We start from the raw sequence: 13,756 nt of genomic DNA on the forward strand, positions 1-13,756 counted from the left end.
CACCACCCCTTATTGCATTTCCCTCACATGGTTCATATTTATCACTTTGTGATTCAGCTGAAGTTTCTGCCTTTGTCTTGAGTAAGGGCTTGTCCACCCTGACCACCCATGAACATCACATGGAGAACACTGAAAAAAATTTTACTTATTTATATTTCAAATTTTTAAATTTTTAAGTGATCTTAGATTTATGGAAGAGTTATGGAGATAGGACATGAAGTTCTTATATGCCCTTCACTAGCTCCCCCTAGTGTTAACATCTGATGTTACTACAGTACATTTATCAAAACTAAAAAGTCAACATAGACTCATTAGTAACTCAATACAGACTTCATTTGGATTTCACTTGTTTTCTACTAATGGCCTTTGTCTGTTCAAAGATCCAAACTAGGAAATCACATCGTGTTTATGCAACATGTCTCCCTGGTCTCCTCCAATCTGCAAAAACTTCTGTCTTTGTTTTTTTTGGAGCCTGACACTTGGAAAGAGCACTAGCCAGGTATTTTGTAGAAAGATCCTCTGGCTTGTTTGATATTTTCTCATCATTCAACTGGGGTTGTGAACTTAGGGAAGACTAACACAGAGGTTGTGTGCCCTTCTTGTTGCTTCATATCAGGGGATATGTGATAGCAATATGACTTATTTCTGGTGATGTTAACTTTGATCGCTCAGTCAAGGTGGTGCCGCCAACTTTCTCCACTGCACAGTTACTGTTTTTCTCTCTGTGTACATATTAGTCAAAGAGTCACTAAGTCCAGCCTCCATTCACAGGAAGGGAATTAAGCCTCAGTCCATAGAGGGAAAAATACATGAAAAATGTGAACATAAATTAAAACCACCACAATAAGAAATATTTTGAGGGATTATTTTGAGGACATGCAAATATCCAGTTTTCCCCACTGATTTCAACATCCATCTGTGGGTCTTACCCCCAGCAATTGTTATTCTGGTGTTCTCCAGGTGATTTTCTGTATCTCTCATTTCTTTTGTATTTATTAACTGGACTTCTTTATACAAGGAAGATTTTCCCCTTCTCCCTGCTTATTTAATTATTCACTGGTATTTATCCATGCATTTGGTCATAAACTAATACTATCTTTATTTTATTGCTCAAATTATTCCAGCTGTGGGCACTGGGGGCTCCTTCAGGCTGGTCCCTTTGTTCTTTGGACATGCTCCCCTCACCCTCCACACCCACTTTTTTTTTTTTTAATACAACACTTTCTTATTCTGGTGCTACAAATATGCTCCAGGTTTATCTTGTATTTTCCCCACTTCAGGATTTAGAATTCATCATTTCTCTGGGGAGCCCTGTTTCCTTTTATTGGAGAATGGCGTTTAGAACCTAAGGTCCTTTGTTAGATGTGTTCATTATTACTGGGGTGTCTCTAGGCCCTCTCAGTGGACAGACCTAGAAAATGGATGCATAATAACCCAAGTATACACACATACCTATATTTCTGTGTGTTTCTATCTAAATATAGGAAAATAAACACAAATTTATACTAATATCTTCAACTCTAATGCAGCACCACAAGCTTCATTTTACCCTTCCCTAGGGAATGTTTTTTTTTTTTTTCATTTTCTTAAACATTTTTATTGACACATAAAGTGGATATGAAAAGTGTACAAATCTTACAAATCTCAATGAATTTTCAAAAAGTGAACACACTAATGTAACCGTGGGGAACATTTTTAAATGTCCTTGTCTGGGCCCCAACCCAAGCCAATTAAATCAGAAACCCTAGAGATCCTGCCACCAATGTTTTTTATTTAAAACTCTCCAGGTAATTTTAATGTTCAAAGAGGGTTGGGAACTATTGACCTACAGTGGTCTTTCTCAGTGTATCCTTTTGATTAGGGTCTATTCAATGACCTAGTGCCTCTATTCAGCCTTCCCTCATCCCCAAGCCATTATCTCCTTCCCCCAACCCCTGCTTATGTCATTGCTTAGTTCTAGTATGTGGTCTTAGACCTTCCCTTATTGACTGTACTTACCTGTCTTATTCAACAGTCAGTGAGCCCCCCAATAGCAGGGCAGTCTCATTATCTGCTCCCCATCATAATTATCAGACCAAGAGAAAAAATATTGGTGTCACCAGCCCTATGGCAGCCCATGCACAGTTCAACTTCACTCCTGGACCTTTCTCAGAGACCAAACGGAGTTAGGGAGAAGGGCTGGATTATCTAGTGATTCTGCTGGGGAGGGACTGGAATGGGAAGAAGCTCAAAATCAAGGATATGATTATAAGAGTAAATCACACCCTCTGAATTATCTGCCCAGTCCTGTATGACTTGGGAAGCTCGGTTTACAGAAGTAAGAAGTATGCACAGGTGTGAAAATCGAGAAGAGCATAGAGAAATATGAAGAATCATTATATTAAGGAGAAAGAGCTCAATGTATATTCTTGTAGTGGTAAGGTTATACAACTCTTTTGATGAGAAATACTATTTTGATTTTTTTTTGGGTAGAAGTTTCAACATCTAATCCCAGTGAAAGAAATGGGTAATGAAACTATCAGAAGTGGATCAACAACATCCCATTGTATCTCTAGGAGTCAAGGAAGGAGGGACTAGTGGGCAGACAAAGGAATAACTTTATGAGTGATTGATGTATTCAAGTTATTAGTTTAAAAGGGATCAGTTATCAAAGGAAACATAATTAAATAGAAAATGAGGATAATGAAAGAGTCCACCATGAGTACGGTTCAAGGTCTTGCCTATTTAGGAAATTGAGTGGTGTTACCCCAACTGCTTCTGAGGCCATGGTTGCCAGAACCAAATCAGAATCGAAATGGGGAAGGAAGTGCGTCCATTGTACATTTCTAAAAACAGAACAACGTATTACGGATGACACTTGAGGTAGTTTGTTATTGGTGATACTGGCAGCAGAGTTTTAATCGAAATTGACACAGACACTTCCCTCACAACCCAGGCTTTCTGCACAGGAGTTACTAGATAAATATTTATGGATTGACTGGCAAGGAATTTCTCTCAAGATTAGGGAAACTTGTAATGGTAGTTGAGTGGGGTGGGAGGTTGTCTTGAGGATTCCTCCCATGTACTTTCTCCTCTTTCAGTCTTGTTCTCTTTACTTGATTCCTAGTGCCTGCATTGCCCCAGTGGAAAACCATTTGACTTCATAAGCAAAGGGAGTTTTTGAAAATTTAAAGAGATCTTATAGAAGAAAGGCAACATTTAACCTGAAGGAAGGAACAGTCAGCAGGAGGTCATCAAGCATGGGTAGAAGGTTAGCAGGAGATGTTTCTTGGTGAGGGGTCGTTCCTGTAATCATGCCATGTTATATATGCCCACCACCACCATTGCCAACTTAGTTCTTGAAGTGGAGTCCAAGAAAAGTTCAAAGTGGCATCCACTGACTTGGGGAGACATTCATGAGCAATTGAGACACACATACATTGCAGGAAGTCTCACTTGAATTGTTGATAGAAATCTCCCACTGGAAATGCATGATTTCTTCAGAATTTGTGTTTGTAACTAAACCTTGGTGCTTATAAGCCATCCCCTGGATATATACAGAGTAATTGATATTTGAAAGAATAATATTAAAAAAGACGAAAAGCAAGGGCCTTTTTAGGAATCTCCTATTTTTGTGCGTGTTTAATGAGTATTCTTTTGTGGGAATTTAGTAGCACACTGAGGTTAGGGGCTGTATGGGATTTATCTCAGATTTCCTCATCTTTCACACGGTACCTGGTACAGAACAAACTGTTGTTGAATGAATTTTTAATATTTAGGATCCTAGAAGCAGGTTTTAAGTGAGTATTGAGTTAGATATCCTTTTTTTCACATATCGGGGAACTGAGACCCAGAGATAGTAACTCGCTTGTTTGAAACTATTGGAAAATCAATGACAGCAGTAAGAACTAAATGCATAATTTCTACTCGTGGTCATTCACTCATAGGAAGTGATTAGGCTGATTTTCCTTTCCAACAGGCTTGGGTCACATCCCGGGCCAACTTTTCTATTACGCACAGTGCCCACAACTCACAACACTTTTAGGGGCCCACAAAAAAGTTTTAATCTCCTTCAGGAACTAAAGAAAATCTATGAACTAAAATTTAAAATTTGAATTTAATTTAATATTTAAATTTTTAAATACAATTTAAATAAAAGAAATTTTAAATTTCTTTTAAAATCTGAAGAAAAAAGTTACATTGACATGGTAATAAAATATCATCTTTAACAACTTTTTTTTTAAAAAAATATTTTATTCATTTGTCAGAGAGAGAGAGCACAAGCAGGGGAATGGCAGGCAGAGGGAGAAATGGACTCCTCACTGAGCAGAGAGCCCGATATGGGACTTCATCTCGAACTGAGATGACATCATGAACTGAGCCGAAGGCAGATGCCTAACTGACTGAGCCACCCAGGCATCCCATCTTTAACAACATTTTAATGGAAGAGGGGCCCCACGAGAGTCATAACATGGCCCTGATCGCAGCTCCCTCCTACCACAAAAGTGAGGAGACACACTGGTGTATCACTTTCCAGGACAACAGAAACCACCATTGGTGTAAGACGAGAGCACTACTATCAAGATAAAGACTCTTTCTACCATCTTGTAATGTTTGCCTGAAAAACCAAAAGAGTGGAATTGCCCTTCTCAGAGTGAGACAAGAGCTACAGTCCAAGGGTTTGAATTTAGACATGTTAAAAGTTTGAGATACATACTAGACATCCAAAGAGGAGTACTGAGTACACAGCTGGATAAATGGGTCTGGAGTTTGGGGGAGGTCTCAAGTGGGAGATGCATGTTTAGTAAGTCAAGATGTAGAAGATATTCGAGGCTGCAGGAAGGGCTGAGAGGCCCTAGGAAGTGAGTACAGTTTCAGAATAGAAGAGGCTCGGAGACTGATCCTAAGGTCCACTAGTGTTTCGAGGGACCAGCCAAGAAGATGGAAATAACACACCTCAATTCATAGCGCTCTCAATTCATAGGTCTTAAGGGAGAAATGAACACATGGAAAGTACTTAGAAAAAGCACCTAGGAAGTGCTTAATAAATGAGAGCCTTATTTATTTATTTATTTATCAACCAGATCACTTAAAGATATGAGTGAGACATAAAAGTAGTATTTAATTACTTGATTCATTAATTATACAAATATATATAAGTGACCACTGTGTGCTAATCATTGATCTGGGTGCTGGGGAAATGGCAGTGACAAAATGGACAAAATTCTTTGTTGTCTAGTGAGATGAGGGCAGGAGGGACAATCAAAAAAATAAATAAGTTAAATATATAGTCTGTCAGATGGAGATGAGACCCACAACTGAAAATAAAGTGCCAGGGGCAGGGATAAGGTGGAACCATCTTAAATATTATGTTCTGGGAGGCATAACTGATATAGTGACATTTGAAGGTGAGGGAGAAGAGCAAATGGGGAAACAGAATTTCTGGCAGAGGGAACAGCAAGTGCAAAGGCCCTGTGGTGGAATCCTGCTTGGTGTGCCCAAGGAGCCAGACTGACTTGAACAGCATGAGTGCACGGGAGGAACCATAGGCTAGGAGGTCAGTGTGGAAGTACTGCAGATCATGTGGGGCCTTATAATTCATTTTCATGACTTCAACTTTGGTTTCCAGTGGAAAAGGAGTCAGTGGAGGCTGCATTGACCTCCATCCTCTTCCATTTTATAAGAGTTTTTGCCAGATGTCAAACTGTCCCATGAGCATACTCTGAAAGCAGAACACTAGTTATATTCAACGTCTCTAAAAGCAAGAGAGTAGGATTTGGAATGACTTGGCCTTAGGAATTTGAAAATGCATTCATTTCCCCTATTCCACGAGCATTTATTGGTCACAGGATGTAAATGTGTATCACAACACTGATACACATTAACAACACCAAGACTAAATGTTTAGTATTTACATAAGAGTTACAGTTCCGTGTCCTGGTTTAATGTTAATTTAAAGAAGTCCAGCCCACACAGGAATTCCAGTGGCCTCATTTTACAGATGAGGAAATGTTAGGCGCCTTCCCCAAGGTCAGATCCTGCAGAAAGTGGTGTTAGTATTTTCTTTGCTACCAAGGGGTCTACAGAGCATGGGATACCTGTTGTTTTCACTTTGTCCCTCCATCAGCACCAGATACAGTGCTGGGTAAAATAATACTGTTCAACTACAAAAGTGCAGGCAGATTCTCATGATGTTCTTCTGTTAAAAAAAAAAAAATGGTGAATAGGCCAGACTCTCCTTCTTCCCTTTGCCTGTATCAAATGCAGGAATGGTCTCTGTAGAAATTCAATGCCATTGTCCCTGGCACAGGGACCCATTCAGCTGCGTGGGTTGGTGCAACTCAAGGAGCATCCCAGGCCATATGCAGCATCACGGAGAAGCTGGTCAGCCTGGGACAGGGGATTTAATTCACTGGCTTCATTTGTTATATTTTGAAAATGAGAAGATTCGAATAAATGATCTCAGATCTCTTTCAGTTTGGGAACCTCATGATTCTGATGGGATAGTGGCTGGAGATTTTGTGCACACAGGAGACACAGATGAAGGAAAATGTGCCTCCTCAATTTTTGCTTCATTTTCTAGGTGGCTAAAGCTGGTACTAGAAATGCAAGTAACCAGTGTCTCCTGACCCTTCCAAAAATCTCTTTTTCTCTTTCTAATTAACCTCTCTCCTTTTTAATGTCCTGTTTTCTCTGATTCGCAGTCAACTTGGGGTTTCTATAAGCTTCTAAAAGGCTGGCGTCAAACTTTCTTTTAAATTGTTGGGGGGAGGGCATGGGAAGCAAAAAGAAGAAGAAAAGTTCTTGTTTCCACGCACAGCTGCACGGAGCAGCACCTGTCCCCGATCTGGACAAAGCAAATTGAAAAGGGGAAAGGAGTTCTCACCGCCTGGGAGAAAGCAGAAACGGCAAAGCACAGAGGCTTCCCTTTGGCCAGCCTCACCATTGTGTTTCCCCCTCTTTGCGGTCCTCCCAAGGGCTGGACACCCGACACTCACACGGAGGTTCTCATGACATTGACAGTGTTGTGGGAAGCCACGTCCACTCCCCGGGGGATTTTCCACTGCGTTCCCATAGACTGTCCATCCTGCATGCAGACAGAGCAAGGGAACAGCGGGTGCCAGGGGACATGCCTGCTCCTAGAGGCCCCCAGTGGCCAGGCCTGGCCAGCCAGACTGTGAAACTAGAGACAGCCCAGCCTTGCACACAGAGACTTTAAGCCCCTGGCCTCATTACTATGCAACTAGGGCGCCGCCCTGCCCTCTCCTCAGGAGACTGTCTCTTGGTCAAGTGAGGCTGGAAGAACGGATGTCATGGGCCTTGGCTCTCTTCTTGCTTTCCTTTCCCCTTTGTCTTTCTCAGCTCTCTCTCTCTCCCCTGTCTTTCCCATCCTCTTCTCTTTCATACTTTCCTCTCCTCTCCTCTTTCCCTCCTTCCTAACTACTCAGGTGGGAGACACCTCTCCATTCCCCTCTCCATTCCACCATGTCTCCCACCTGTTTCTATTCTTTTCTTCCTCTTCTCTCTCTCTCTCGATGCCACTTCTGCATGTGGAGGCAAAAGTTGCTCAAGGACTTCCCCACCAGCTGGTGACATACCAGGTGTTCAGGTAGACGCACCTGTCTCTGTGTGTCCTCAACGTAAACAAGTAGCGGTTGTTGCCTAGAGGATGAGGGGAAGTGCAAGGCATTTTCTTTCTGTTCATTCTCACAAACACTGTTTTTCAGACTTCATGAGTTGGTTGGATTGTTGTCTTTGGATTCCCTCTCTCGCTTTCTGATACTTTAGCGAGAAATTGGGAGTGCTTTGTTTCAAATATCATAATTAATCTGAAATGAGCCATTGCAGGATCATTAATAAATCAGGACTGAATTTCACAGGACCCACTAACCTCCGTTTCATTATATGCCAAAAGTCCTCTCAGAGACTCTTCTCATCACTCGGGTAGGAGTCCTGGAAAACTTGGAGCCCCAAAGAAGTTCATCTACAAGGGCTTTTCACACAACCAACAGTGAATCTCCATTCCAAACAAACAAACAACAAACAAAAAACAAAACAAACCATGGTGCTCTGCTCTCTTGAGGATAACAAGAGAAGTCTTCCCCCCAAAAGTGGGAGAAGGGACAGTAATAAATATATACCGAGAACCTAGCAGGGCTGGTGTGTGTGATGCTGGTTGAGATAAAGAAGGCCCTTGAGCAACCATGATGGCATCTTTCAACTTTGTGTCAAAGGTGACACAAAAGAGTGTTGCTTTGCAACTCAGGCCAGTCCCCTGGACCAGTGAATGTCAGGGTTAGTTCAACGACCACTGTGACCTTGGATTCCACCAACACATCCGGAGGAGGGTCTTCTGAGGCTACTTTCAGTTCTGTTTCTGTGGATTTCCATGAGAGGATTCTGCTGTTTTAATGCAATAAACTTCAATGATATTACATCAAAAACAGCTCCCAATTTGATTTTCGTCAGTTATTTTGTGGGAAATGTGGACATTTAACGGAACTTAGTAGTCTCAAAGAACACGATGCTGGAGGTGGTGCATTCTTTTTATTGTTGATGAAAAAATGAACTCAACACAATTGTGGGAACTGAAGTGTAAACACACTTCCCATCTGAAAACTGAAGAATTAGGGGAGGCATAGTCTTTATAGTAACAGAAGTGGATCTTATAAATTCTATCAGTCTTGACTATGGAAACAGAAAAGCCACCTATCTAAAATGTGTGTTACTGTTCAACTTTATGAAATTTTCCTCTTCCAAACTACAGATATACTAAATCTAAAACTCTAACCTATACTCTAAACTAAGAAAAACCAATAAAACAACCTTACCCCCCACAACTAAACTAGAAAGTCCACTCAAAATCATGATAAAGTCAGTGTCACTGCTACTAAATTCTGATGTCCGAATCCTGTAAACCACATCTATGTGGATTTGTGGTTTCCTTGGGGTGTGTTATGGAAAGGGTATTGGCTTTGGTGTGGGACAGGTGAAGATTAGGGTCCCAGCCCCAGTTGGTGCTTAATCCCTTAAAGCCTCATTCAGAGAGATTATACCACCTCCAACACAAAGTTGTGAAGATTAAACAAGACAATGACAAACATTATCTTGCCCAGCACGGTGTGGGCTGCACAGCGAGTGAGCATTATCTTAATCTTCTCGACCCCCTTCTACCCTTGATACTGGGGAGAAACTTGGGCAGTAGATCGATCATACTCCAGCAAACCAGCAGGTGGCACTCATTTAGAGAATCCCGCAGCAACCACTTAAAAGTCCCTGGGAATTCACCAGTGTCACATTTCCTCAATGTTTACCTGAGACTGGGAGAAGGAAAGGGGGAAGTGAGTTAATATTTGATTAAAAAGGGGAGGGCTTTATTTTTGTCTCTTATGTTGAAGCCAAGAGATCCGTCCTTTCCTCTGTAAACCAAGAAGCTTTAAGGGCTGTGTCCATGCAGCAGGTGAATGTTCCTGGCTGCCCAGTTTCTGAATGCCAGAGATACATAAAACCTGGACAGAGACTGGCACCACACCCATTTACCTTCTGCCTGTCAAAGGTGTCTTCTCCCTGACTTGCAAAAGTAGGATAAGGGGGAACATAGCTCAGGGCACTGAGAGGTTTGGAATATGGGCGAAGGTATCCATCACTGAGGTTTTCCACTCTGACACTCAGGGAGAAGCTGTTCATGGGACAGTAGCACTTTTTAGGCTCCGGTTAATTCTTCAAGACAGGGAACTGTTTGTCACGGGGAGGAGTCAGGTACACATTAAATACTGACCTGTTCAGATGTGGGGGGATGGGTGGAGTAGGTGTCCTGCGCTGAGCAAGAGGGTCTCCCAGATGACCCTTAGAGTCCTTTCTGATGTCGCCTTGTTTCTCAAAACCAAGAAAAACAGGACTAGCTGTGGCCAGCTGCCTAGCCTTCCTTACCCACATCCCACCCACTTTGTCTGAATCTGGGGCTACAGGAAGGCATAGGGAAGGAGGCAGCAACCATTTAAGGCAAGATGTAAACATTCCTGCTTCTGACGTCCACATTGGCAAATTTCATGTCCTCTGTGTTGGAGTGGGAGAGGGAAGGAGGGCTTGGCATTTACTGCTTGGTCCACAGAGGGGGAAAAACTAAAGGGGAGCCAAACTGGCAACTTGCCACTTAGAGAATGTGAATGTAACTAAATATTTGCAATTGACTCATGCTAAGAGCATGAAGTACCTATTCTCCTGAGGTTGGGGAGAACCGTGCCTCACTGTTCCAGTGCATGAATAATCAAAGTGCTTCTTTCCTTCCCTGTTATCCTCACCATTATCCTGATGTTATTATTTTAGTGCATGCTAATTTTTGTGAAAGACTGCTTAGTTGTCAATAACACATTTTCTAGAGTATTTGTTAAGGAGCTTGAAGGCAAACTGTCCGGGTTTGAGTATTAGCCCAGTGGCCTGGGTAACAGATTTTGATACTCTCGCCAAACCTCAGTTCCTCCATCTGTTGGATGGAGCCAAGTTATTTTCATGCCTCACAGAGCACCTGTAAGAAGTAGATGAGATAAAAGACTCAGTCCGGGGTCTGACACAGACCTATTAGTGTTACATTATTATAACGTAGGAAACTTCTTTTGCATTTCTGCAATATTTCACGAGGAGTCTTGGAGAACAAAGACAAGGCCATGAACATGTGAATTAATTTGTATGCTCTCTTGTAGAGGTCAAATGACTGTTGGTTTTGAAAGGCAATTTACAAGGCAGAGACAAGAAATTGTATAGTGAGACACAAACTGGCTTAAGAATTGCTGTGGTGCTGTGGGTGGCTCAGTGGGTTAAGCTTCTGCCTTTGGCTCAGGTCATGATCTCAGGGTCCTGGGATCCAGCCCCACATTGGGCTCTCTGCTCAGCAGGGAGTCTGCTTCCCCCCCTACCCTGCCTGCCTCTCTGCCTGTGATCTCTCTCTGTCAAATTAAAAAAAAAAAAAAGAAAGAATTGCTGTGGTGCTGAGTTAGTTGGACGCTAAAGGACACCCAAGAAGAGAAGAAAGAGCTGCTATCATAGCAAGAGTAAGCAGCAAAACCCAGGCATGTAAATCTGCTTTGCAACCACCATATGCTTGTCTACCACAATATCTGAGTCAGTTGGAACTGATAACAAACAGCAAACTTACTCAGATTACCAGCCTAATAATCTTTAGAGAAAAATGAACAAATTTTAAGTCCATTTTTGCATTAGTTCCAACAATAAAATGCAGTCTTATGTTAGCAGTTTTCAAACTATGTTTGTGCATTGACTTGGAAAGTGAGTTCTTGGTTTTCATCTTCTGGTCCAACCAAAGATAACTTTCAGAAAATACTTGCTGGTGGCCAACCTCCAAATGGTTTTCTGTTATTCAGACTTACTAATAAAGATATTTCCCATGTTGTCTAGATAAGTAGGACCCATTTTACTTTTAATGTGCAGAAATTTTTTCACTGTTAAAATGTTTCACTGGACTCCCATGTCACATGTATGGTTTTTGGCTTCCCAGTGACTCTGTTTCCTTGCACACAAGCATTTCTTCCCCAGTTTTGGCCTGTGTGCTTAGAGGGGGTGATGACACTTAGCAAAGGCAGGCTCAAATCCCATTCCTCTGGTCGAAATGATTGGCCAAATCAGCTCTTCATAGCATGGAGGCTGTAGGGGGCCTTTGTGGGACATCATGGCAAAGATTCCTACTGCCTTCCATGGGACTAGGTGTTGAGAGATGAGAACCTAAAGCTCTGAATCCCCTCTCAGAACCTTACAAAGGAGCCACTGTGTAGAAGTTGAGGCAAGACACAAAGAAAGCCTGGTTCCTGCTGGCATGATTTGCGCCATCTCTGTCCCTAGACTTTTCACTTAAGTGGAACAATAACTTTTTCCTGTGTTAATCCAGTTGGAGTTAGAGTTCCTACTGCTCACCACCAAGAAATCAATGCTTACCACATGGCATTATTGTGTAGATGAATGGGATAATCCAGGGGGAATCATTTAGTAGAACAGTGTCTGGCATTGGGACACACAGTGTGTCTATCTGTTTCCACCAGCAGCGGCAGCCCCAAGGGTCACTAACATGGTGTACTGGGAAGCTCAAGGAATGTGTCATGAATATCCTGGTGGTTTAGAGAGGGCAGAGAAACATGGAGAAGAGGGAGAGAAAGAAATGAGAATTTCAGGTAGCGGGAGTAAAGATAGGAATGTATAATACATATTTGATGCACACCAAAAAGACCAGCCAAATGGGATGGGCACTCATGGTGGGGAAAATGGAGATCAGTCATCCTGGCCGGGGTCTGGATGATGTCAGGTCTTAAGCTAAAAAGCTTGGGCTTTGTCCTGTAAGATATAGAGAGGTAGTAACCACCTGACTTGACTTGACAAATCAGCATGAATCTGACAAATCCCTACCTGTAGTCAAAGATGGGGCATGGAGGCCATTTCCAACCAAGAGAGCAAAGGACTCTGCCAAAGCAGGGCCAAGGGGTGGAAAGGAGGGCAGCAGAGGGCGTGGGTATTCGGCATCATGTACTCAGCTCTTCTGTCCTTGACCTCTTCCTTGCAGGGGATGAAATACCAGCCTCCGAGCACCAGATGCCTATTAGTCTTTGTCGATGAGCAAGAAGAATAGAGAGTCCATGGCGTTCACTTTGTTTGGCCTGCTGGGTGATTATCAGTTTTCTGTTTCTGCTCCCTCACCACACCCTCTGAGTCACCCTGTGTGCTATAGGCGTGTGTTCCTTTACTGAGTTTTATAAGACATTTCTTTTTCTCCTGCACATGTCTCATTTTAAATAGTGGACTCAATTTATATGGCTTTCGTTGACTTCTTCTGAGACTGGAAAGTAGTCCTGGTAGAACATTTTTCCCTAAATGCAAAGAAGAATGAGCCAATGAGCTGTTAACATGACACACAGATTTTATGGAAATGTCAAAGGTAGAGCAAAGGGTTACTTTTCACAACTGTTCACATGGGACCGTGGGATAAGCCCCCGTGAGAGCCAGGGGGCCTGAATTCTAGTCCTTGTTGTTTCACTAACAATCCTGTGGCCTTGGACCTGAGGCCTTTCTGTCCCTGAGTTTTCTCACCCATAAAATGAGATGGTTTTACCCCAGGGATCTCCCAGCCGTATAATGCTCAGCATCTGTGTTGAGGGCCAACAGATGGGTGCAGTTCTGTAATAGGATAAGGGAGAGCAAAAGGCTTTGCTCTGTGTATAATCCAAGCCGTTGTCGCCTGGTTCCTTCTCTTGGTCTGTTGCAAAGTAGTATGAACAGGACAAACTACCTTACTCTTAGGAAGGGTGACATGTCACTCTCTTATTGGACCTGTAGACAAAATGGAGCCCCCATTACAAACTTTTGCCATAACTAAGTAGGAGTATAGTTTAAGGAGCCTTGTTAGTACCCTGGAAGGGAGCCATGAGGTGTCATGGTTAGAACAGCTCAAATTTCCACTCCACACCCACTGGGCAGGCTGGCCAACCCTGGGAAGACCCTTAACTTGCTTGAGCCTTTGTTTCTTTATGTGTAACTGTAGATAATAATACAAACTAATATAAACCTGTTGGATATATCTTGAGGATTAAGTGATAGAATGTGTTTAACACATGCCATGGACCTAGCAAGGGCTCAGTAATTGGTAGCTATGAGAATAGTGGTAAAAACTCCTCAGTTTGCACATTATTTTTTGCAGCCTTAGTTCCTCAACTGTGGAACTGGATCAAAATGCTTACAGCTCCCATAACCTCCACTCAAAATAACTAATTAGGAACTT

At 42.4% G+C, this 13,756-nt stretch overlaps 1 long non-coding RNA gene across 1 annotated transcript in view; it reads left to right on the plus strand.

The window, feature by feature from the left end:
* Positions 1 to 12,636, plus strand: part of LOC116876337 — a 68,938-nt gene extending 56,302 nt beyond the window's left edge. Inside the window, exon 3 of the long non-coding RNA XR_004384377.1 lies at positions 12,545 to 12,636. This is a non-coding gene — a long non-coding RNA (uncharacterized LOC116876337). The remainder of the gene's footprint in view (positions 1 to 12,544) is intronic.
* The last annotated feature ends 1,120 nt before the right edge of the window (positions 12,637 to 13,756 follow it).

The sequence above is a fragment of the Lontra canadensis genome, unplaced genomic scaffold (assembly GCF_010015895.1).
Source record: "Lontra canadensis isolate GAN:19392208 unplaced genomic scaffold, GSC_riverotter_1.0 scaffold2, whole genome shotgun sequence".
Lineage (NCBI taxonomy): Eukaryota > Metazoa > Chordata > Mammalia > Carnivora > Mustelidae > Lontra > Lontra canadensis.